The sequence below is a fragment of the Bufo bufo genome, chromosome 11 (genome assembly GCF_905171765.1).
Source record: "Bufo bufo chromosome 11, aBufBuf1.1, whole genome shotgun sequence".
Taxonomy (NCBI): Eukaryota; Metazoa; Chordata; class Amphibia; order Anura; family Bufonidae; genus Bufo; species Bufo bufo.
Window position 1 is genome coordinate 70,018,587 of NC_053399.1, and position 27,806 is coordinate 70,046,392.

A 27,806-nucleotide genomic window follows, 5' to 3' on the forward strand; every position below is an offset into this window, starting at 1 on the left:
CCGAACGGGAGCACATAGAAGGAGGGGAACACCATATGGGTTTTGGAAGGCAGATTTTGCAGGACTGGTTTTGTTTATACCATGTCCCATTTGAAGCCCCCTGTTGCACCCCTAGAATAGAAATTTCAAAAAAGTGACTCCATCTAAGAAAGTACACCCCTCAAGGTATTCAAAACTGGGTTTACAAACTTTGTTAACCCTTTAGATGTTCCACAAGAGTTGATGGCAGATGGAGAAACAATTTTGTAATTTCTATTTTTTGGAAAATTTTCCAATATAATCAATTTTTTCCAGGAGTAAAACAAGGGTTAACTGCCAAACAAAACTCAAAATGGGTTGCCCCAATTCTGTAGTTTGCAGAAACACCCCATATGTGGTCGTAAACTACTATTTGGCTAAACGGCAGGACATAGAAGAAGGGGAACGTCATATGGTTTTTGGAAGGCAGATTTTGCTGGACTGGTTTATTTACACCATGTACCCTTTCAAGCCCCCTGATGCACCCCTAGAGTAGAAACTCCACAAAAGTGACCCCATCTAGGAAACTAAGGGATAAGGTGGTTGTTGTTTTGGGACTATTTTAGGGGTAAATATGATTTTTGGTTGCTCTATATTACTCTTTTTTGAGGCAATGTAACAAAAAAAAAATTCTAAAATTGTTTCTACATTCGCTATTTAGTTTTGTGGAACACCTAAAGGGTTAACATAACATAGTTTGTAAAGTAACTTTTGAATACCTTGAGGGGTGTAGTTTCTTAGATGGGGTCACTTTTTTGGAGTTTCTAGTCTAGGCTACATCAGGGGGGGCTTCTAATGGGACATGGTGTCAAAAAAAAACCTGTCCATATGGAGTTCCCTTCGTTCTATGCCCTGCCGTGCGGCTATATAGCCATTTACGACCACATATGGGGTGTTTCTGCAAACTACAGAATCAGGGCCATAAATATTGAGTTTTGTTTGGCGGTTAACCCTTGCTTTATTACCAGCAAAAAGGATTCAAATGGAAATTTTGCCCAAAAATGGGTGTTTTGGCACCGTTTTTATTTTATATTTTTAACACCGTTCATCCGAGGCATTTGGGCAAAAGTTATTTTTATAGCGACGACTTTTACGCACGCGACGATGCCCAATATGTATGGTTCTCAGACTTTGGAGACACTAAGCAGGCATCCTAAAAACTGCGGCCCTCCAGATGTTGAAAAACTACAATTCCCACCATGCCCTGCTGATGGCTGTAGGTTGTCTGGGCATGCTGGGAGTTATAGTTTTACAACATCTGGAGGGCCGCAGTTTGAGGATGCCTGCACTAAAACTAATATTTTTTTGGGGAAAAAAAAATGTTTCCGTGTCTCCAAAGTCTGAGAGCCATAGTTTTTTATGTTCTCTAGTGGACTGTTGGGGATTATAAAAATTTAGTACTCCATGGAAGTGTGATACTCCCTGAAGCAATCGATAACGCAGAGGCCCGGATGATCGGGGCAAGTGTCGCACTGAGTGGTGGTGTCCTTCCATATCCCCCTCCTGCGACACACTCTGCACTTTTTTTGGGTTCGTCCCTTCTTTCCAGTATGGGGGACCACACCTGGAAAGTGTTGGCCAGGGACGATCCGGGCGCCTCCAATTCCCGAGGTACTCCGGCCTGCTCTTTCCCGGTCCGAAAAGATCAGGTCCTTGAGGACTGCCTCATAGAATTGGAGGAATGTCCCTGTGCTGCCAGCGCTTCGGGATAGTACAAAAGAGTTGTACATGGCAACCTGCACCAAGTAGACCGCAACTTTTTTGTACCATGCCCGGGTTTTGCGCATGGCGTTATATGGCTTGAGGACTTGATCCGAGAGATCAACTCCTCCCATATACCGATTGTAGGCGACGATACAATCGGGCTTGAGGACCGTTGCCGCGGTACCTCGCACAGGGACAGGGGTGGTGCTGTTATCGTGGATTGTGGACAGCATAAGGACATCCCTCTTGTCCTTATACCTGACCAGCAACAGGTTTCCACCGGTAAGTGCACGGGTCTCACCCCTGGGGATAGGTACCTGGAGGGGGTAGGCAGGGAGGCCGCGTTGATTTTTCCGCACGGTCCCACAAGCGAACGTGGATCTGGCGGCAAGGGACCTGAACATGGGGATTGCTGGTATAAAAGTTGTCCACGTACAAGTGGTAACCCTTATCCAGCAGTGGGTACATAAGGTCCCACACGAGTTTCCCGGTAACACCCAGAGTGGGGGGACATTCTGGGGGTTGAATCCGGGAATCTCGCCCCTCGTACACACGAAATTTGTAAGTGTACCCTGAGGTACTCTCACAAATTTTGTATAGCTTCACGCCATACCTCGCCCGCTTTGTGGGAATATATTGGCGGAAACTGAGTCTCCCCTTGAACGCAACGAGAGACTCATCAACCGCGACCTCCCTTCCAGGTACGTAGGCCTGCTGAAATGTGGCCCCAAAGTGATCGATGACCGGCCGTATCTTGTACAGCCGGTCATAGGCAGGATCACTTCGGGGGGGACATGCTGCATTATCGGAATAATGCAGACATTTCCGGATGGCCTCAAACCGGGGACGTGTCATGACCATACTGTACAGTGGGGTCTGGTATAGGACGTCCCCACTCCAGTATTGCCTGACACTGGGTTTTTGGACTAGACCCATATGCAGCACGAGGCCCCAAAATGTCCTCATCTCGGCTGCACTGACCGGCGTCCAGCCACCGGGTCTAGCCAAAAATGAGCCTGGGTTTTGAGCGACGAACTGTTGGGCGTACAGATTCGTCTGCTCCACCATCAGATTCACCAGTGGGTTACTGAAAAAAAAACTAAAATAGTCTATTTCAGTAAACCCCACTGTGGGAATCTGGATTCCAGGATTGCCAGCAAAAACCGGAATCTCAGGCTCAAAGTCCACTGGGAGACACCAGCAAAGTTCATCGGCAGGGGGCTCCTTTGGTGGGCCGGGAAACCAGTACGAACCCCAGGGCGGCTCGTACTAGGGTGGGCCACAGGATCCCTAGCATGTGGGGCCCCTGGCTCCGCCTGGCGGCGTCTCCGCCGCCTTGGTGGCTCATCGTCATCAGATGATGATGAGGAGGATGCGGATGATAAAAGGAACGTGGGGTCATCCTCATCCTCACTGGGGCTCTCAGAGTCGGAGGCAATCTGGGCGTATGCCACCTCGGCCGAGAACATCCGGCGGGCCATGGGTGTGTGTGTGTGTGTATGTGTGCGTGTGTGGAAACCTTTATTATATGTGCGTGTGTGTGGGGGCAACGGGTGTTCGCGTACTAAAAAAGGCAAAAAAAGAAAGGGCAAGTGTTAGGAAAAAAAAAGTTCAAACTTGCTGATCAGCGGTACAACGCTGATCAGCGGTCGGTGGGGTGGTGGGGCGGGCGATGCGCTAACACTGGACGGACGCTAAAAAGTGCCGGCCAGTCAGCGCACGCAGAAAAAAAAAAAGTGGTGGTAAGGGGGCTGGTGGTGGGGGGCTGGTGGTGGGGAAGGGGGGTGGGGTGGGGGTCTGGTGGTGGGGGGGCAAGTGTCAGGGGGGGATCTGGGGTCTGATGGATGGATCAAAGAAGGTTTGGAAATAAAAGTTTTTTTTGTTTTTTTTTTCTAACTAACTTTTCCCTTCTTTCCCTGCCTAACGGTGCCTCTCCCTCACTGACCCTAACCTACCTGGGTGGCGATGGGTGCAGGAGGGTGATGGATGCCGATTGTGGGGACACAGGAGCTCGTTCTGGACGGTGCTGAACGGTCAGGGTGCTGGACAGGAAGAGGAGGGGAGAGAGGAGCGCAGGAAGTTTGAATCTCGCGCCTCTCTCCCCTGCACCAATCAGCACCCTGGACAGCAGGCATCAGCACCAGGGCCAGCACCGCCTCTTCAAATCCTCGGACTGCGATAGGTGGTGTAAAATTACGCCACCGATCGCAGTCTTTTTCCGGTTCATCGGGTCACAGGACACCCGAATGGACCGGAAACGCAGAAAACCGCAGGTCTGAATTGACCTGCGGTTTTCTGCGATCGTCGATGCGGGGGGGTCAAATGACCCCCCCCCCCCCTGCATTGTTACGGGATGCCGGCTGAATGATTTCAGCCGAAATCCCGTTCCGATTAACCCCTGGGGCGCCGGAATGCCGATTTCAAGTTAGGACGTACCGGTACGCCCTGAGTCCTTAAGGACTCGGGAAATAGGGCGTACCGATACGCCCTGCGTCCTTAAGGGGTTAAGGGTCACGGTCTGTCGATGGTGTGCCTGGTTGTCATCTGCTCCTTGCACTGGATTGACCTCATGTAGCATGGACCAATTCTCAGACGGATTGCGGTCCCCCCCTTGTGTAGAATAGTTGTAATCCTCTTGTACACAATGAGCAGCTGCTCTCGTTGGAGGGGTTGGTGCTCGCCCCCATCGATCATTATTACGGTGGGGACAATTAGGTCTGATGTGTCCCACTTGCTTACACCCAAAACACATCGGTGCAGTTTTCTGAACACCAGTGGCGGTAGGTTGACTCACCGGTGGTACTGGTTTCGGTTGCTGTGTTTGGGCAGGAGTGTGATACTGTGGTCGAAATCCTGAGGCTCCCCGGTTGTTATGTGCCCGTCTGCTTTCGTAAAATTCGTCTGCTAAACGTGCGGCTTCTTCTACTGATGGTGGTTTTCTGTCCTTGACCCAATCCCTGGTATCTGTAGGAGTGTGGTCAAAAAACTGCTCCAACAATATTAATTGTAATGCATCCTCCAGTGTAGTCGCCTGGCATCCCTGCATCCAATTACTGGCAGCATAGTGCATGCGGAATGCCCACTCCGTGTAAGAGTCTTTGCCCTGTTTCCGGAGAGACCGAAATTTTCTCCGGTGTGCCTCTGGGGTAACTGCATAACGGGCCAACAATATCTCCTTCACTTTCTCATAATTTTGCATGTCTGCATCAGGTACCGCTCTAAAGGCTTCTGCTGCTCTGCCTGAAAGCTTGCTGCTCAATATCGCAGCCCAATTAGTGTTATCCACATCTTCTAATACACACTGTCCTTCAAAGTCCTGCAGATAATTGTCAATATCCATTTCACTTTCTATGAAACTTTTAAAAGCAGCATAATTTATCTTACGTGACCGCCCCATAGATGATCCTGGTAGTCACAATATATCCATTTGCGGTGATCTTTCTCTGGCCTCCCGTGCTTCCCGGCGGCTTTCTGCTTCCGAAGCTTGTGCCATAATCTGTACCACAATTTCTGGTGTAGGATTCGGTCCTATCAAACTGAGTCTCCATCTCACATCTTTCTGAAACTCAGTTTCCTCTGTGTTCGCCATTTGCACCTCGCTGTTTCGGTCCCTCTCCAATAATTTGGCTATTATCGTGGCTTTCGGCTTGTTGCTTGCCACTATGCCTCGAGCTACCAGCAGGTCTTTAAGTGTTTTTGTTTCAGCCGTTCGTATTCATGCGCCATTCACTTTCTTTTCGGTTAAATGAAGTAAATCCATTCGGGAGAACTCCCGCTGCTGCCACCAGTGTAAAGGAACCCATATAATACAGATGAGCCCTTATGCAGCTTACTCCCGAACCCACAGCCGAAAATCCGAAATAAGGCGAATAGAAGATCCCAGTCCCCCAAACATGCGACGAGACTCCATGAAGGGGTAAAATCTGTGTGTTTTATTAGCAGTTGAGTCATCCCTTTTATGCCCTCCTCCCACAAAAAATATGCATTAACCCATAACACAAGGTTACAACCCACATAGAATCCTCCCCTCTGCCCGTGATATAATCATGGTACACCATGGTTAACATAATCAACACAGGCAGGCGAATACACACAGAGAGACAATGGAACAGACCTCACTTACTCAACGTATACAATGTCCCACCGTTTACAATACACATAGACGTTTAACATCCCAACATGGCACGAATTAGTAAAAGTAAGCAGAAACCTCCCTTTCTCCACAACCCTATCAACAGCTATTGGTAAACATTGACTGAAGGATTTTACATATATATATATATTGTGAGACAGTGACAGGTCTCACTCAGGTTAGAGGCAAGGAAGGGGTGGATAGTGTGGTCCACACCCCTGTTCCACCTCAGGTGAGACAACTGGAGGTAATCAGCCTGGCATAAGGCACCTCCCAGAGTGTCAGAAAGGGGGTAGTGTGTTACCTGTGGACAGAGGCCTGGAGGCTCTGTCTGTGTGGTCTCAGCTGGGCAAGGCTGAGGGACCACAAGGCTGGGAGATAGCCTGGAGTTGGGGGACGCAGCGACGCCTGGGAGGGTCGCAGGGCCATAGTCAGGCAGACTACTGAGCCCCAATCCCCCACAAGAAATACTGAACTGGAGACAGTGGGCGTACTGTGCTCTGTACAGCCAGGAGGCTGTGGGACATTGGCTGACAAAGCCGCACAAGTTCACAGGGTGTGAACTGTGACTTTAGGTGAGTCAGGATATTATATGTTTAGTTAGAGCCCAGCCGGGCAGGTGTTTATTTTGTACCATTTATGTTTGGATTGCTGAGGAGCCAAATAAAGTGATGTTTGGACCAGAAACTTGGTGTCTGGCGACGATATTTGTGTGAATCACCCCCGGAGAAGAGCTAAACCCCTACAATTGGTGTCGGATGCGGGCAGGTGTCCCTGCTTATAAGTTAAAAATGCTGGAAGCCTGCTAGTTTGCAGAGCAGAGACTGCTGGTGTTAAACTGGACTTTTTTTTTCTGTGGTGCAAACCGTGCAGGATTTAAAGGGCCAGAAGCCCAGCTCCAGCTCAGTGATTGAAGGTGCAGGAAAATATGATAGGGCTAGAGGGTGTACCGCACGTACCAGAGGTGGAAATGCAGTCCCCACAATGTTGGTTGGTTACTAAGGAAGTGTCCCAGGTGGGGATTAGCTCATCGGTGCCCCTAGAGGTCAGAATTAATAATGACACGAGCGGTATAGGTGACGTATGTGCTGTGACCGATAGCAACCCAGAGAGTGAAGCTACCATGTCAAGGTCCTGTGAAACAAAGGTGGTTACTAGTAGCGACCAGACAGTTATATATGACGAGATGAGAATTAAGTCGGGTGACGTCAGCCTAGGGTCTGAAGCCCATATCCAGACAGTTGTAGATGACCTGACACGACAGTACAACTGCAAACAGGAGGATGATCTCTCTCTCTCTCCTCACGCTCCCTAGAAACGTTAGAGACGGGACTAGCTGTCTTCACAGAGCAACTGAAGAAAATTTCAGAAAGGGCAAAGAAAGAGAATGGTGATACTCCTACATCTGCTGCAGCAGAGCCGAGCAAGGAGCAGCTGGAACCGGAGGCCCAAAAGCGGGGCACTTCCCACAAGCTTGTGCAAAAAGCTGAAAAGAAACTGTTGAAAAACATGGAGTTGGTGGTTCAGCGCCTGGAGAAACAGGGTGTGACATACAAAAAGGGGGAGAAAACCAAGAACAAACTTCAGCGAGGATTGGATGATCTGATGGTGGACCTGGACCACCAGAAGCAAGTTATGTCTAATCCAGCGAAGAAACAGGAGAAGTGTGACTGGCTCCTAGCTGAAGAGAAATACATCTTGGCTCGATATGGTGAAAAACGTGACCAAACAGAGACTGATGCTTGGAAAAAGGAGACCAAGGCCCTCTCCTTGGCTAAAGCCCTGGAAAAAGCGCTTGAGAAGCATGCTGAATTGGAGAGGCTGAACAAGCAACTCAGAGCAGAGAATGAAAATCTCATGAGCTTAAAAGATGAGTTGGAGAAATCTAAGTGTGCTCTCAAACAGCAGGTGGAAGGTGAGAAACCTGAAGAGGAGAGTTCTCTGGAAGATGTCAAGAAGCCAGAGCCTGTTAAAAATGGGACTGGAGAGGGTGGCACTGTGGTGCTGGCTGTGGCAGAGAAGATGGAAGATGCTTCTGCTAAACCAGATGATGGGGCTGATGTGGATGCCGAAGACCACAGACCCGTGGTAGCATGTAGCCTAGGCCTGGAAGACTTTCCCTCTGCATACAAGGCCTTCCAAATAGCCAGCAGCCTGCTGGGGAAGAAGTACGAGGAGGTGAACGATCAGTTTACGGATCCGGGCTATTACAATGGGCTGTATCTCCTGAATCCTCCACAAAATGAGAACAGGGTCCTGGGTGAGCCTCTGGAGAAAATGACAGAAGACGAGGAGTCTGCTGAAGACCCTGGTGCCTCCTGCCTCGATGAGGGGGAGGGGTTAACAGGGCAAGTGTATGGTGCCATGTCCGAGAAGGATGAGAAGGCGGTCAAAGAGACTAGAGACTTCAAGAAGACCAAGACTGAAAAAGTTAAGGCCGATATGTTGGTTGACATGAAGTCCCCAGGTTCTACAGAGACCAAAGTTAAGCCAAAGGGAGCCGCGGCCGAAGTGGAAAAAGCCGCTAAAGAAGCAGAGGTCTCTAAAACTGTCATAGTAGCTAGCATAACTACTGTTGGAAAGAAGGAAGAAGTGACCCAGATGCATGTAAAAGAAGCGAGTAGGGGCAAGCATGCTCTGCTGAAGGAGCCCTGCAAAGCAAAGGAGAAAGTGTCGGGATATGACCATGACTCTGAACAGTTCAGGCAAGAGCTGCAGCAGTCCAAGAAAGGCCGTGAGGTGCATGTACAGGAGCCAGAGGATCTAAAAAGAGAGGGAGATCAAAATATACGACAGCGCATCATTATCACTCGGGAAAGAGTAGGAAAAGAGTATCTGGCCATGAGATGGGCACATGAGGCCTTTAGGCAGTTTCGGTTAGGCAAGATGTTGGTTTTGGTGATAAACCAAGCTCTGCTGGCGTGGGTCTGGCAGAACAAAGGGAAGGTACGTGTCACCGAGGTTCCTGGCCTCGGTGAAATAAGAACCGGTAATTTCCTGTGTCAGCGGCAGCTAGTGCTCGCTGACACTGGGTTACTTAGTGTGGCTGTAAAGCCAATCTGGGCCGGTTCTTATTGGGAGCAGCCAAAGAGCAGGGTGGGTGGCTGTTCCCCACGTCCAGGCCAGGTCGATACCCTCTCACCAGCCTCCCGTGGTTATGCAGGTGTTCACCCTCACGGGCTTGAACAAAGGGGGGGGGGGGGATATGTGAGACAGTGACAGGTCTCACTCAGGTTAGAGGCAAGGAAGGGGTGGATAGTGTGGTCCACACCCCTGTTCCACCTCAGGTGAGACAAGCTGGAGGTAATCAGCCTGGCATAAGGCACCTCCCAGAGTGTCAGAAAGGGGGGTAGTGTGTTACCTGTGGACAGAGGCCTGGAGGCTCTGTCTGTGTGGTCTCAGCTGGGCAAGGCTGAAGGACCACAAGGCTGGGAGATAGCCTGGAGTTGGGGGACGCAGCGACGCCTGGGAGGGTCGCAGGGCCATAGTCAGGCAGACTACTGAGCCCCAATCCCCCACAAGAAATACTGAACTGGAGACAGTGGGCGTACTGTGCTCTGTACAGCCAGGAGGCTGTGGGACATTGGCTGACAAAGCCGCACGAGTTCACAGGGTGTGAACTGTGACTTTAGGTGAGTCAGGATATTATATGTTTAGTTAGAGCCCAGCCGGGCAGGTGTTTATTTTGTACCATTTATGTTTGGATTGCTGAGGAGCCAAATAAAGTGATGTTTGGACCAGAAACTTGGTGTCTGGCGACGATATTTGTGTGAATCACCCCCGGAGAAGAGCTAAACCCCTACAATATATATATATATATATATATATATATATATACAGGGTGGGCCATTTATATGGATACACCTTAATAAAATGGGAATGGTTGGTGATATTAACTTCCTGTTTGTGGCACATTAGTATATATGAGGGGGGAAACTTTTCAAGATGGGTGGTGACCATGGTGGCCATTTTGAAGTCAGCCATTTTGAATCCAACTTTTGTTTTTTCAATAGGAAGAGGGTCATGTGACACATCAAACTTATTGGGAATTTCACAAGAAAAACAATGGTGTGCTTGGTTTTAACGTAACTTTCATGAGTTATTTACAAGTTTTTGACCACTTATAAAATGTGTTCAATGTGCTGCCCATTGTGTTGGATTGTCAATGCACTCTTCACACACTGATAGCAACACCGCAGGAGAAATGCTAGCACATGAGTTATTTACAAGTTTCTCTTTGTTTACAGCCATTGACATGTCGCCGAGGTTAACACGTGAGGAGCGGATAGAAATTGTGTTGATGTCTGGTGAACGCAGTAACCGGGTCATTGCAGCAGATTTCAATGCAAGACACCCTATGAGACCACCCATCTCCCATGCTACAGTTAGCAAACTGCTTGCTAAGTTTCGTGAAACTGGTTCAGTGTTGGATTTGCCAAAATGTGGACGCATGAAATCTGTCTCTAATGAAGAAACATCAGTGGCTGTCCTAGCTTCATTCAGCAAGAGCCCACAGCATAGCACTCACCGCATGTCACTGGAGAGTGGCATTAGTCGAACATCCCTTCGGCGGATATTAGCTACTCACAAATGGCACCCTTACAAACTCCAGCTACTGCAGCATCTCAACGAGGATGACCCAGATCGGCGCACTGAATTTGCAGAATGGGCAAAACAAAAATTCTAACAGGACCTTCAGTTTACACAGAAGATTTTGTTCAGTGATGAGGCAAACTTTTATGTGAATGGTGAAGTTTACAAACAAAACCACCGCTATTGGTCTGACACTAACCCACATTGGATAGATCCCTCCAAGACTTTTGGAACAAAAAAATTGATGGTATGGTGTGGTATATGGGGTACAAAGATAGTGGGGCCATTCTTCATCAATGGAAACCTCAAGGCCACTGGATATGCGAAATTGCTACATGATGATGTGTTTCCCTCTTTATGCACTGAAGCTGGCACGTTCCCTGAGTTTTTCCAGCAAGATGGTGCACCACCACATTATGGGTGTCAGGTCCGAGCATTCCTAGATGAACAGTTTCCTGGAAAGTGGATTGGTCGTCGTGGGCCAGTTGAATGGCCCCCAAGGTCTCCCGATCTGACCCCCTTAGACTTTTATCTTTCATGAGTTATTTACAAGTTTCTGACCACTTATAAAATGTGTTCAATGTGCTGCCCATTGTGTTGGATTGTCAATGCAACCCTCTTCTCCCACTCTTCACACACTGATAGCAACACCGCAGGAGAAATGCTAGCACAGGCTTCCAGTATCCGTCGTTTCAGGTGCTGCACATCTCGTATCTTCACAGCATAGACAATTGCCTTCAGATGACCCCAAAGATAAAAGTCTAAGGGGGTCAGATCGGGAGACCTTGGGGGCCATTCAACTGGCCCACGACGACCAATCCACTTTCCAGGAAACTGTTCATCTAGCTGGCACGTTCCCTGAGTTTTTCCAGCAAGATGGTGCACCACCACATTATGGGTGTCAGGTCCGAGCATTCCTAGATGAAAAGTTTCCTGGAAAGTGGATTGGTCGTCGTGGGCCAGTTGAATGGCCCCCAAGGTCTCCCGATCTGACCCCCTTAGACTTTTATCTTTGGGGTCATCTGAAGGCAATTGTCTATGCTGTAAAGATACGAGATGTGCAGCACCTGAAACTACGGATACTGGAAGCCTGTGCTAGCATTTCTCCTGCGGTGTTGCTATCAGTGTTTGAAGAGTGCATTGACAATCCAACACAATGGGCAGCACATTGAACACATTTTATAAGTGGTCAGAAACTTGTAAATCAGATAAAGGAAAAGGTGTCCCACGGCGCAAAAACCACCCATGAGTTGGAGTGATATAGGTTGATCATTTATTTGAGCAAGTGGTACAACGCGTTTCGGGGTTTAACCCCTTCTTCAGGTACAATAGGCTTGCATACTGAGGTATGCAAGCCTATTGTACCTGAAGAAGGGGTTAAACCCCGAAACGCGTTGTACCACTTGCTCAAATAAATGATCAACCTATATCACTCCAACTCTTGGGTGGTTTTTGCGCCGTGGGACACCTTTTCCTTTATCTGAACCACTGGCTTTCTGTGGGATTCCAGGCATCCCTGAACAGAAGTATCCATCCCGGGCTGCACACCATCCGTTGTGAGGAGTTCATGGCACTTTGATATACGTCCACATTAGAGTTGTGCCTAAATAGCACAACTCTATCAGGTGAGCCTCCCCAGTGGAGATACCTTTCTATCTATAATATCTACGTTATTACCCTATGGTGCGCCATTCTTTTTTGTTCTATAGTTGAACGACGCCTGTTTCTGACACAGAAACTTGTAAATAACTTATGAAAGAATAAAGTTACGTTAAAACCAAGCACACCATTGTTTTTCTTGTGAAATTCCCAATAAGTTTGATGTGTCACTTGACCCTCTTCCTATTGAAAAAACAAAAGTTGGATTCAAAATGGCCGACTTCAAAATGGCCACCATGGTCACCACCCATCTTGAAAAGTCCCCCACCCCCTCACATATACTAATGTGCCACAAACAGGAAGTTAATATCACCAACCATTCCCATTTTATTAAGGTGTATCCATATAAATGGCCCACCCTGTATATATGAGAGAGAGATGCACCAGGTTACCCTAGAGCAGGCATGCTCAACCTGCGGTAGTCCAGCTGTTGCAAAACTACAACTCCCATCATTCCCTGACAGCCTTCAACTATCATCCTACAGAAGGGCATCGTGGGAGTTGTAGTTTTACAACAGCTGGAGGGCCGCAGGTTGAGCATCCCTGCCCTAGAGGATTAAAGTTGGTGCTTTCCCAATACATTACAAGTTTGGGGGACTAGTCGCCTTTACTACTTGAACCCATTCTTTTCAAACATAAAAGATGCACTCCCATTATACACACAGAAAGTACAGTATGTTCTTATGGCCTTAACTCCAGAATCGGCTTGAGATATTGCAGATGTCGGGTATAGAGGTATGGCTGTTTCTTCGACCCACCATCCCCACTGTGGCCATGTGCAGATGATAGTTCACGTCTAAATTGGTCCCTGCAGGACTGCCACCATGTTTTAACTTTATGGGACTGTGAAAATACAACAGAAATAAAACTATACACAATTCCATTAAAATAGTATATTTTTTTGAAGATAAAACTAGTAATGACATTTACCAGGCCAAAGTGTGTCTGCAAATTACACAATCTAATGACTTTCATATTTATAGCTAAACAAATGGTTTAGCCAACTGTGTCAATGCCCCCACAATGGGCGTGTCTCTTTTATAGATGATACTTCTGGTGTCCCCAGTACCTGTGTCACTCCTAATCCAGCGATGAAGGGCTTTGCATGTCCCTGTTGTGGCTAAAACAACATCCAGAGAGGTGGGTGTACAGACATTGTCACAGCACTTCGGCGACAAGCAGCCTTGCATCGTGTGTGATGAAAGGCTGCTTTTCAGCCATGTGGTTTGATAATGTCTGTACACCCTCCTCTCTGGATGTAGTTTTAGCCTCAACAGGGATATACAATGCCCTTCATCGCTGGATTAGGAGTGACACGGGTGCTGGGGACACCAGAAGTATCTTCTATAAAAGGGACACACCCATTGTGGGGGCATTGACACAATTGGCTAATCCATATCATGTGTAGGCCATTATTCAAATATTGATATGCAAATGCACAATGTGCAAAAAGACATTACCTAAAACATATATGCTAATAAATTCAACTGGTCTACACCAGAACTGGCTTACTTGACCATAGCAAACAATCCTATTTCAAACCATACAAGTTCAAAATGAGCTGACCAATAATAAGTTTGCATTGGATTGTTTGCTAGGGGCAACTTAGCAAGTTTGTACTACCGTATATCTCAGGGTGTTCTTGGATGACAGTTAGGCCCCTTTAACCCGCACTGAATCCGGACCCATTCACTTCAATGGGGCTTTGCAGATGAGGGGTGATTTTAACTAGAGGTGGGACGAATCCAATTTTTTTCAAATCCGAATCCGAAAAGGTTCTCGAATATATCGAATCTTTCGAATCTCGAATCCAACACATAATTGTGTGAACGGTGTAAGAAACAAAGTCAGACCGCGTCAGTTTGTCTGAACCTCCACCTCCCAGTCACGGTCGCACCCTATATGACCGCGATGACCCCTGCTATGACCCCTGCTCCTATCACTACAGAACATACAGGGTAATACAGCGCACATACCTCTTACATCCAGTGACGTCTCCTTTGATGTAGATGTTCTCTTTCCTCATCTTCTCCTTTCAGACCTTCAGACCAGACCACCATTTTTCAGCCATTTTTCGTCTCTGCAGTTTGACAAAAAAAAATCTTAGTTTACTACTTTTCCATCATCCTCCCATCTTCTGGACAAATCATCCTAACACCCCCAATACTGTTCCGCTGTGCTCCCCAATACTATACTGCAGAAACAGATAATACCCCTGATAATACTAGTACCACACAGAGCCCCCCATATAAAATACCCCTTCTTTGTGGCCACAGTAGATGCCCCCATAGTGCCCCCCAATAATGTGCCAATAAGAAGTGGCCCCACAGTGCCACCCAATAATGTGCCAGTAAGTCTCCCCATAGATACCCCCCTAATCATGTGCCAGTATCAAGTGCGGAGTGCCTCTCTCCTCCCCCCCATGTGCCGGTATCATAGTGCCATCTCCCCCCCCCCAATGTGCCAGTATTATAGTGCCATCTCCCCTCCATAATGTGCCAGTATCATAGTGCCATCTCCCCACCAATGTGCCAGTATTATAGTGCCATCTCCCCCCATAATGTGCCAGTATCATAGTGCCATCTCCCCCAATGTGCCAGTATCATAGTGCCATTTCCCCCCATAATGTGCCAGTATTATAGTGCCACCTCCCCCCATAATGTGCCAGTATCATAGTGCCATCTCCCCCATAATGTGCCAGTATTATAGTGCCACCTCCCCCCATAATGTGCCAGTATCATAGTGCCTCTCACCTCTCCCCCTGGCATCCACAGATCCCCCATCCTATAACAGTGCCATCCACAGACCCCCCCATCCTATAACAGTGCCATCCACAGACCCCCCCATCCTATAACAGTGCCATCCACAGACCCCCCCCACCCCATAACAGTGCCATCCACAGACCCCCCCACCCCATAACAGTGCCACCCACAGACCCCCCCACCCCATAACAGTGCCATCCACAGACCCCCCCATAACAGTGCCATCCACAGACCCCCCCCATAACAGTGCCATCCACAGACCACCCCTTAACAGTGTCATCCACAGACCCCCCATTGCTGCTCCAGTACAGTTATAAAATGTGTAATTCAATAAATAATGATTCATGCTGCCCCCTCTGTAGTATAACATTCAATATATCCTACTCACAGGGTTACTGATATCGTAATGCAGGCCGGCCGGGCAGACGAGCGGCAGACGTGACGTAATGCAGGCCGGCGGCGCAGGAACGTGACGTCAGTCAGTCACTCTGCCGCTCGTCTGCCCGGCCGGCCTGCATTACGATATCAGTAGCCCTGTGAGTAGGATATATTGAATGTTATACTACAGAGGGGGCAGCATGAATCATTATTTATTGAATTACACATTTTATAACTGTACTGGAGCGGCGGGGCCGGAGCACAGTAAACGCACCGGCCCCCAGCTCCTCCTCCCAGTCCCTCCCACCGGGATTCGTATCCAGTAAATTACGTCGGGATTCGAGTCCACGAATTCCACGAATCCAGCAAGATTCGAGGGATTCATGGATTCGACGAATTCCCCGTCCCATCTCTAATTTTAACACATCACTTGTGCGTTGCGCGAAAATCGCAGCATGTTCTATATTCTGAGTTTTTCACGCAAAGCAGGCCCCATAGAAATAAATGGGGCTGCGCGAAAATCGCAAGCATCCACAAGCAAGTGCGGATGCAGTGCGATTTTCACTCATGGTTGCTAAGGAGATGATAGGGATGAGCAACCCCGGACCCCATTAAAGTCTATTCACTGTATTATTTTCCCTTATAACATTATTATAAGGGAAAATAATAGCATTCTTAATACAGAATGCTTAGTAAAATGTGCCTTGAGGGGTTAAAAAAATAAAAAATAAATAATTAACTCACCTCATCTACTTGATCGCGCAGCCAGCATAGTCTTATTTCTTCTTCTTTCAGTACCTGCAAAACGACCTTTGATGACGTAATCGTGCTAACCACGTGGTGAGCGCGGTGACGTCAGCGCAGGTCCTTCTGAATGAAGATAGAGCGCAATTACGTCATCAAAGGTCCTTTTGCACTATTTTGCAAGCAGGTTCAGTCAGTTTTGTCTGCGATTGCGTTCAGTCGTTCAGTTTTTTCTGTGCGGGTGCAATGCGTTTTGATGCGTTTTTCACGCACGTGATAAAAAACTGAAGGTTTACAAAAAACATCTAGCAACCATCAGTGAAAAACGCATTGCATCAACACTTGCTTCCGGATGCAATGCGTTTTTCACTGAAGCCCGATTCACTTCTATGGGGCCAGGACTGCGTGAAAAATGCAGAATATAGAACATGCTTTTCACGCAAAGCAGAACTGATGTGTGAAAAAAATGATTATGTACACAGACCCATTTAAATGAATGGGTCAGGATTCAGTGCGGGTGCTATGCATTGCATCTGCGTGGAAAACTTGCTCATGTAGTCACTCTGCATCCATCTTCTTCCTCAGTCAAGTCTGTCAGCTTTTTGCATCCAGGGCTTTTTAGGCCTCAACATGTGTCAAGCCAATGTTGCTAAACACAAAGCACATGGCAAAAGGGGGTTTGGCCTATAACTAGAAAATCACATATCCACAAAAACAGATGACATACGGAGGTGTTCCGAATGCATTAGTTTTTTTTGCGGAACCATTGACTTGATTTGCGGACAATAATAGGACAAGACTCAAAATGTTGTGGAACGGCAATACAACCATATGGAAACGGAATGCTCACGGAGTACATTTAGTTTTTTTTGCGGAACCATTGAAATGAATGGTTCTGCATACGGTCCGCAAAAAAACAGAACTGAAAAAATGTACGGTCGTGTAAATGAGTCCTTAGAATGCGATAAAAAGATGTCTACAAGAGGTCTTATTATTTCCCAGGATTAACCTTGCTGCACTTCGGTTTGCTGATCTCCATATGTCTGATGGATCATGTGCTTTTCACATACTGACATGCTGTTCCCCACGTCCAGGCCAGGTTTTGGGCTGGGGTTTAAAATCCCAGCCAGCAGGAATGAACCTCCAGGTGATAGTGGAGCTCTGTGGTTTGGGAGCTGAGGATTTCTACCATACTACAAGGCTGAGAGCTGCATGAGAGCTGCCAGCTGGAAACCAGGCGACCTAAAGCCTGCTGTGGACTGCCAGGTGATGTGTTTTTGAGTTCTGTGGACTTTTGCTGTGTGAATTAACACGAGGATTCCTGCGGTTTGAATTAACACCAGGGCCCTGCCAAGTACTGTGTTTTTTCCTGCCTTTTTGTGTGAATAAACACTGACTTTTGCTTTCAACCATGGTCTTGCCTATGTATTGCGTCCGCTTACCCTGCCTACCAGAGCAAATCCCTACACCATCCAATCAATTAAAGCATTTTTTTCACCTCAGCCGTGTTAGCCCCCCCATATCAAAAATTTTTAACAAAAAAATGCAGTTGGTTACATCTTTGTTAGATCAGGTTAGATCAATTGTTGTTTGCGTTAGATCTCACACAGAAGTAGAGATATTAACAGTTATTTGCAGGGGGGGGCTAACCCGTCATCAGCCCCCCTTATCAAAAAATTTACCAAACAATTAGCTATTTTGGAAGACTATTTGTTAGATCCGGTATGATAAACTAGTTGTTTTATTAGATCTCACATAATTACAGACTTATTAAGTGATTAATCAAGGAGGGCTAGCCCCCCCACATGCAATTTTCAGGTACAATTTGATTCAGACTAATAGGCCTTCGTTAGATCCGGTAAGATCAAGTGGTTTCAACGTTAGATCTCATATAATTAGAGATATTTCACATGAAAACACAGATATTAGGTAGTATTAAATAGGGGTTCTAGCCCCCCACATGCAATTTTCTTTTTTTTAAATCAAAATTTTCAATAAAGGTATTAACAAAATAAAGATTTTGTATACAACAACAAATATCTTGTCAGTCCATACATCAGAGTCTTTCCAACATAATGAGTCTCAGGAAGGCCATTTTAATGAGAGCTGAAATTAAAGTGATCGATCGACATCCCCCCTTCGGCAGCATGTGCTAAGATATCTGGCCCAATAGAGAAAATTGCCCTCGTATGCAATCTCTTGATAGGGCTGCAGAAGCCAAACTCCTGTTCTCCACCCAGCCCCTCCATATCGACAGGAATTTGTTGGGACATTTTCTCTTGACATAGACTCCTCTTTCAAGGCGTAAAACTGTATTCAGCCTATTTATATATTCCTGCTTGTTGGGCGGATTACTTCTTATCCAGTGTTTAGCAAGTAAAACCCTTGCCTGGAACAGCATTGTATGAATGCACAATGACAGTTTATCGTCTATTTCTCAAGAGTCTAGAATACCCAATACACAGACTCTTGGATCATTAGGCAATAGTATCTGAGTCGTAACAGTTTTGATTTCACGTATATCTTCCCAAAATCTCTTCAAGTTTTGGCAGTTCCAAACCATATAAAGAAATGTTGCTTCTGTTTCTCCACAGCAAGCGCATGAGGAGTCCGGTCGTGCGCCTATTTTGAATAGAAATTTTGGGGTTCTATACACTCTGTGTATTAGGTATAGCTGGGACAGTCTCTGAGATTCATTCAGTGTAAGACTAGTTGTTAAAGCCAGAATATCAGTCCATTGTTCTTGAGATATTGTTCCTATATCCTCTTCCCATTTTCCTTTTACCACCAAGGGAGTAGAGGAGGCATTGGCGTCAAGTATAAATTTATATAGACGTGATATCAGGCCTTTTGTGGACCTGCCCTCCAGTAGCTGTTTCACCCCAGGAGGGGGAGGGGGGGGGGGTCAACCACCATACCCTTCGGAAATTGTGTATGACAAGCATGTCTCAATTGTAGAAATTGAAAAAATCCCGTCTTGGGTAGGCTAAACTCTTCTTGAAGCTGAGTAAAAGATTTGAACAGTCCTTGAGATTGAATTTGGCCCAAAAATAGTATACCCCTCTCCTACCATGGAGAAAAGCCTTCTCCACATGCAATTTTCTGGTAAAGTTTTATTCAGACTGATAGATCTGCATTAGATCTGGTAAGATCAAGTGGTTTCAACGTTAGATATCACATAATTACAGAGATATTATGGATTTTAATATTACATACTAACCCCTCAACATGCAATTTTCTGGTAAAATTTCATTCAGGCTAATAGGCCTTCATTAGATCCAGTAAGATCAAGTGGTTTCAACGTTAGATCTCATATAATTACAGAGATAATATGGATATTTGGTATTACATAAGGGGGGCTAGCCCACCTACATGCAATTTTCAGGTAAAATTTGATGCAGACTAATACGCCTTCGTTAGATCCGGTAAGATCAAGTGGTTTCAACGTTAGATCTCATATAATTACAGAGATATTATTATGGATATTTGGTATTACATAAGGGAGGCTAGCCCCCCCACATGCAATTTTCTGGTAAAATTTCATTTAGGCTAATAGGCCTTCGTTAGATCCAGTAAGATCAAGTGGTTTAAACGTTAGATCTCATATAATTACAGAGATATTTCACGTGAAAACACAGATATTAGGTAGTATTAAATAGGGGGGCTAGCCCCCCTTATGTAATACCAAATATTCATAATATCTCTGTAATTATATGAGATCTAACGTTGAAACCACTTGATCTTACCGGATCTAACGAAGGCCTATTAGTCTGCATCAAATTTTACCAGAAAATTGCATGTGGGGGGGTTAGCCCTCTCTTATGTAATACCAAATATTCCTAATATCTCTGTAATTATATGAGATCCAACGTTACCGGATCTAATGCCGATCTATTAGTCTGAATCAAATTTTACCAGAAAATTGCATGTGGAGGGGGGGAGGGGCTAGCACCCCTATTTAATACTACCTAATATCTGTGTTTTCATGTGAAATATCTCTGTAATTATATGAGATCTAACGTTGAAACCACTTGATCTTACCGGATCTAACGAAGGCCTATTAGTCTGAATCAAATTTTACCAGAAAATTGCATGTGGGGGGGGGGGGGCTAGCCCGCCTATTTAACCTCCTCAGGGCCGCCGTACGCAGGATTGCGTTCTGGCGGCGGCCCTGCTATTCTGGGTGGACGCATATAAGCGTCGTCTCGCGAGAGGCGAGATTTCCTGTGAACACGCGCACACAGGCGCGCGCGTTCACAGGATCGGAAGGTAAGTGAGTGGATCTCCAGCCTGCCAGCGGCGATCGTTCGCTGGCAGGCTGGAGATGCGATTTTTTTTAACCCCTAACAGGTATATTAGACGCTGTTTTGATAACAGGATCTAATATACCTGCTACCTGGTCCTCTGGTGGTCCCTTTTTCTTCGATCGACCACCAGAGGACACAGGCAGCTCAGTAATAAGTAGCACCAAACACCACTACACTACATCCCCCCTGTCACTTATTAACCCCTTATTAACCCCTGATCACCCCATATAGACTCCCTGATCACCCCCCTGTCATTGATCACCCCCCTGTCATTGATCACCCCCTTGTAAGGCTCCATTCAGACGTCCGTATGTTTTTTACGGATCCACGGATACATGGAACGTATTCGCAAAACACATACGGACGTCTGAATGGAGCCTTACAGGGGGGGTTATCAATGACAGGGGGTGATCACCCCATATAGACTCCCTGATCACCCCCCTGTCATTGATCACCCCCCTGTAAGGCTCCATTCAGACGTCCGTATGTTTTTTACGGATCCACGGATACAAGGATCGGATCCGCAAAACACATACAGACGTCTGAATGGAGCCTTACAGGGGGGTGATCACCCCATATAGACTCCATGATCACCCCCCTGTCATTGATCACCCCCCTGTAAGGCTCTATTCAGATGTCTGTATGTTTTTTACAGATCCACGGATACATGGATCGGATCCGCAAAACACATACGGACGTCTGAATGGAGCCTTACAGGGGGGTGATCAATGACAGGGGGGTGATCACCCCATATAGACTCCCTGATCACCCCCCTGTCATTGATCACCCCCCTGTAAGGCTCCATTCAGACGTCCGTATGTGTTTTGCGGATCCGTGGATCCGCAAAACACGGACACCGCGGATCCGCAAAACACATACGGACGTCTTAATGGAGCCTTACAGGGGGGTGATCAATGACAGGGGGGTGATAACCCCATATACACTCCCTGATCACCCCCCTGTCATTGATCACCCCCCTGTAAGGCTCCATTCAGACATTTTTTTGGCCCAAGTTAGCGGAAATTGATTTTTTTTTCTTGCAAAGTCTCATATTCCACTAACTTGTGTCAAAAAATAAAATCTCACATGAACTCACCATACCCCTCACGGAATCCAAATGCGTAAAGGACAGTATAAATACCCCACATGTGACCCCATTTCGGAAAGAAGACACCCCAAGGTATTCCGTGAGGGGCATATTGAGTCCATGAATGGGGTCACATGTGGGGTATTTATACTGCCCTGGCATTTTAGGGGCCCTAAAGCGTGAGAAGAAGTCTGGGATCCAAATGTCTAAAAATGCCCTCATAAAAGGAATTTGGGCCCCTTTGCGCATCTAGGCTGCAAAAAAGTGTCACACATCTGGTATCGCCGTACTCAGGAGAAGTTGGGCAATGTGTTTTTAGACATTTGGATCCCAGACTTCTTCTCACGCTTTAGGGCCCCTAAAATGCCAGGGCAGTATAAATACCCCACATGTGACCCCATTTTGGAAAGAAGACACCCCAAGGTATTCAATGAGGGGTATGGCGAGTTCATAGAAAAAAAAATTTTGGGCACAAGTTAGCGGAAATTGATTTTTTTTGTTTTTTTCTCACAAAGTCTCCCTTTCCGCTAACTTGGGACAAAAATTTCAATCTTTCATGGACTCAATATGCCCCTCACGGAATACCTTGGGGTGTCTTCTTTCCAAAATGGGGTCACATGTGGGGTATTTATACTGCCCTTGCATTTTAGGGGCCCTAAAGCGTGAGAAGAAGTCTGGAATATAAATGTCTAAAAAAATTCCGCATTTGGATTCCGTGAGGGGTATGGTGAGTTCATGTGAGATTTTATTTTTTGACACAAGTTAGTGGAATATGAGACTTTGTAAGAAAAAAAAACTATTTCTGCTAACTTGGGCCAAAAAAATGTCTGAATGGAGCCTTACAGGGGGGTGATCAATGACAGGGGGGTGATCAGGGAGTGTATATGGGGTTATCACCCCCCTGTCATTGATCACCCCCCTGTAAGGCTCCATTAAGACGTCCGCATGTGTTTTGCGGATCCGCAGTGTCCGTGTTTTGCGGATCCACGGATCCGCAAAACACATACGGACGTCTGAATGGAGCCTTACAGGGGGGTGATCAATGACAGGGGGGTGATCACCCCATATAGACTCCCTGATCACCCCCCTGTAAGGCTCCATTCAGACGTCCGTATGTGTTTTGCGGATCCGATCCATGTATCTGTGGATCTGTAAAAAACATACGGACGTCTGAATGGAGCCTTACAGGGGGGTGATCAATGACAGGGGGGTGATCAATGACAGGGGGGGTGATCAGGGAGTCTATATGGGGTGATCACCCCCCTGTCATTGATCACCCCATATAGACTCCCTGATCACCCCCCTGTAAGGCTCCTTTCAGACGTCCGTATGTGTTTTGCGGATCCGATCCATGTATCTGTGGATCCGTAAAAAACATACGGACGTCTGAATGGAGCCTAACAGGGGGGTGATCAATGACAGGGGGGTGATCAGGGAGTCTATATGGGGTGATCACCCCCCTGTAAGGCTCCATTCAGACGTCTGTATGTGTTTTGCGGATCCGATCCATGTATCGACGTACTCAGGAGAAGTTGGGCAATGTGTTTTGGGGTGTCATTTTACATATACCCATGCTGGGTGAGAGAAATATCTCGGTCAAATGCCAACTTTGTATAAAAAAATTGGAAAAGTTGTCTTTTGCCGAGATATTTATCTCACCCAGCATGGGTATATGTAAAATGACACCCCAAAACACATTGCCCAACTTCTCCTGAGTACGGCGATACCAGATGCGTGACACTTTTTTGCAGCCTAGGTGGGCAAAGGGGCCCACATTCCAAAGAGCACCTTTAGGATTTCACAGGTCATTTTTTACACATTTTTATTTCAAACTACTTCTATGCCCTAGAATGCCAGGGCAGTATAACTACCCCACAAGTGACCCCATTTTGGAAAGAAGACACCCCAAGGTATTTTGTGATGGGCATAGTGAGTTCATGGAAGTTTTTATTTTTTGTCACAAGTTAGTGGAATATGAGACTTTGTAAGGAAAAAAAAATAATAATCGTTTTCCGCTAACTTGTGACAAAAAATAAAAAGTTCTATGAACTCACTATGCCCATCAGCGAATACCTTAGGGTGTCTACTTTCCGAAATGGGGTCATTTGTGGGGTGTTTGTACTGTCTGGCCAATGTAGAACCTCAGGAAACATGACAGGTGCTCAGAAAGTCAGAGCTGCTTCAAAAAGCGGAAATTCACATTTTTGTACCATAGTTTGTAAACGCTATAACTTTTACCCAAACCATTTTTTTTTATCAAAGACATGTAGAACAATAAATTTAGAGAAAAATTTATATATGGATGTCGTTTTTTTTGCAAAATTTTACATTAATTGTGACCAGTGCGGCCCCCCTCCCTCTATATTCATTGGTGGCCAGTGCGGATTCCCAGTATTAAATATGACCAGTGCTTTGACCCCGGCTTCTCCTGACCATTCTTTGCTTAATCCTTTGTACTTTGTAGCTTTCCTGGTATTGACTCGGTCCGTTCACGTCCTGTTGTTTGTCTGTCTGTCATCCCTGCACTTATTCCAAGTTAGGGATTGCCGTCCAGTTGTCCCCTGTCATTAGGACTCGCGAGGCAAGTAGGCAGGGCCAGGGGTAAGGGTGGAGCGCAGTGGTCACTTCCCTCCCCCCCTGTGTGTGTGTGTACGCGACCGTTACAGATTAACAGGCCCAATAACCACTGTATTATGAATCCTCTGGTGACCCTGACTGATTATGTCTCTAACCTGACGCAGATGGTGCAGGAGTTAGGGGAACAACTCAGCTCTTTTGAGTTAGGGCAAGGTTCTTCCACTCCTCAGGCCTCCAGTCCGCATTTTGAGCCCCAGATTAAGCTCCCAGAAACCTTTTCTGGAGACCGGAAGAAGTTTCTCTCTTTTAAGGAGAGTTGCAAACTTTACTTCCGTTTGCGCCCCGTGTCCTCTGGGCCCGAGAGTCAACGCGTGGGCATTATAATTTCCCGATTACAGGGTGATCCCCAGGACTGGGCGTTCTCTTTACCTGCTGGCGCCAGTTGTTTATATTCTGTGGAGGGGTTCTTTCAGGCCCTAGGTACCCTCTATGATGAACCAGACAGGGCTCTAGTAGCCGAGACGGCTCTAAAGGCACTGGTTCAGGGCAATTTACCAGCGGAGGATTATTGCACCCAATTCAGAAGGTGGTGTGTCCCCTCAGGATGGAACGAACCAGCCCTGAAGAGTCAGTTCAGGTCAGGTCTGTCTGAAAATTAAAGGATCTTCTGGTCAGTTATCAACTTCCAGAGACCTTAGAGGAGATGATGACCCTTGTTGACCGACGGGTTAGAGAGAGACGACAGGAACAACAGTTCTCTTCCCAGATGGTGGTCCAGCCAGAGGCCTATCCCAGAGACAATGCTGAGGTCTCCACCGAGGAACCCATGCAGGTTGGCATGACCCGAGGGAATCTTCGCCGCAGACGTGGAGAATGCTTTTACTGTGGAGATTCTGACCATTGGATCAACCAGTGTCCTAAGAAGGTCCTCTCGGTCAAGTCTCCTAAGGCAAGGCAACCTAAAGACCAGGTACACCCTGAATTTTCTAAATGTAAGCTTTCGGTACCCATTACGATTTCTCTGGGAGTAGATAAATGGCCGGGTAAGGCCTTTATTGATTCTGGCTCAGCGGCTATCTTTATTGACTCTGAGTATGCTGTAAGATTGGGTATTCCTATGTTTGCCTTACCAACTCCTATCCATGTCATGGCTATTGATGCTACTCCTCTTATTGGTGGTACGGTGAGCTTATGTACCTCGGAGATTTCTCTAACCGTGGGTGTGTGCCACTCAGAGAGATGTTCGCTTCTAGTCCTGGAGAACCTACCTGCTGAGGTGGTACTAGGGTTGCCTTGGCTCCGACTACATAACCCCACTATAGATTGGTCCAATGGGGAGTTGGTGAGATGGGGTCCTAAGTGTGACTCGTGCCTGTCCGTGGTACAGGCTGGGGTCTCAGTAAAGTCTGATACTTTACCCTCTGTTGTTAAAGAATATTCTGATGTATTCTCATCACCAACCCCGGAGGTTCTACCCCCCATAGACCTTATGATTGTACCATAGAGCTAGTAGAGGGGGCCAAGTTTCCTAAAGGACGAATTTATAATCTTTCTATGCCCGAACGCAAGGCCATGGAAGATTATATTAAGGAGAGCCTTGGTAAAGGGCATATTAGACCTTCTGTCTCTCCCATGGGGGCGGGGTTTTTCTTCGATAAGAAAAAAGATGGTGGTCTTAGGCCATGTATCGATTACCGGAGATTAAATAAAATCACTGTCCAGAATAGATACTCCCTCCCATTGATTCCGGATTTATTTAACCAGGTCCTGGGGGCAACCTGGTTTTCCAAAATTGACCTGAAAGGGGCATACAATCTAATCCGAATCAAGGAGGTAGACGAATGGAAGACGGCGTTCAATACTCCGGTAGGACACTTTGGTGATGCCTTTTGGACATGGCTGTGATTGGCCAGTGCAGCATGTGACCCAGCCTCTATTTAAGCTGGAGTCACGTAGCGCCGCACGTCACTCTGCTATGATCAGTATAGGGAGAGGTTGCAGCTGCGACGTTAGGGCGAGATTAGGCAGATTAACTCCTCCAAAAGACTTCATTCTGTAATCGATCTGCAGCTGTGGATCATTGAAGTGCTATTATTGACTTGCTCACTTTTTTGAGGCTGCCCAGAGCGTTTTTAAATCACTTTTTTTCTGGGGTGATCGGCGGCCATTTTGTGACTTGTGGTGCGCCAGCACAAGCTATCACCAAGTGTATTTAACCATCGATAGTGTGGTTATTTTGTGCTATATCCTACATCAGCTGCAGGCTGAGCCTGTGTCACCGAAGTGTATTTAACCATCAACAGTCTGGTTATTTTTTGGCCATATACTACATCAGCTGCAGGCTGAGCCTGTGTCACCGAAGTGCATTTAACCATCGACAGTCTGATTATTTTTTGGCCATATACTACATCTGGTGCAGGCTGAGCCTGTGTCACCCAAGTGCATTTAACCATCAACAGTGTGGTTATTTTTTGGCCATATATTACATCAGGGGCAAGTTGAGCCTGTCACCCAGCGCCTAAAAAATAGACCTGACATTTCTATTCAACCAAATCTGTACTTTTTTAGCTGGTCAAGTTATTTGTAGTGACCGTAAAAGCACACTTTTTTTTCTTGGTTGAAAAAACCATTCCCAAATTTGCCATTCTCAAAATAACTAGTTTCTGGTATTTGAGGCCTACTTGAAATCTATCCCAAAAAGAATATCTTACATTGAAGCTAGTGATAGTGTCATTCAGAAAAACCTAAGACACACGCTAGCGTGCTGATAGAAGTCTGATTCTGTGATTAAACCTATACCTGTCACACAGCGCAAAAAAAACCAGGCCTCACATCTCTATTTAACCAAATCTGTACTGTTTTAGCTGGTCAAGTTATTTGTAGTGACTGTAAAAGCACACTTTTTTTTCTGGGTTGAAAAACCATTCCCAAATTTGCCATTCTCAAAATAACTAGTTTCTGGTATTTGAGGCCTACTTGAAATCTATCCCAAAAAGAATATCTTACATTGAAGCTAGTGATAGTGTCATTCAGAAAAACCTAAGACACATGCTAGCGTGCTGATAGAAATCTGTGTCACGGCTGAGGATGGGGGAAATCCTCAGCCGTGTGGAGGCAGGTGATGTTATGGCTGCTTGACCAAGAAGACAGGATTAGGGAGCAGGTCACCTCCTAAACGCATCCCTAACCTGACCCTGACTCCTAGCTACATGAGCCAACCTTGATGGTAGGAGGGCTCATGCTCCGGAACCTAGAAGTCCCTGCTAGCCCTCAAGATGGCACTAAGCTAGGAGCTGAGTAAGACAACCCACTCATCCTAAGCACGGAGGAGCAGGAGTCTCAACGGCCAAGCTGCTGGAAAAGGGGAAACATAAACAGCCTATGTATATGGCAGGTGCTGTACTAGTTCCAGCCACCTGCCACAGCCCTGCTGACTGGATCCGTGTGCAGGAAAGCTGAAGTCCACAAATAGCAGACAGACATCAGCACAAACTCATCCACACACCGGAACCCAGATACATGGCAGCACTAAATAGTACAGGAAAACATAAACATAAACTATGACCACAGTGGTGGCTCTCACAGGCGGATGGAAAACACAGGAGGCTGCTTCAGCTAGCAAGACTGAAGCAACCTACTGAGCCCTGCTAGAGAGAGGGTCTATATAGGCCCAAGTGGCCACACCCAAGGGTTGGACACACCCAGTGACATCACACACACACTGGGAAGGAAGTTAACCCTTCCAGTACCACAGAAGGGAAAGACACATAAATGGGAAGTGCACACAATACATACAACGTGCATAACATACACACACCTAACATAAAGGAAGCTAGGTGTGACCG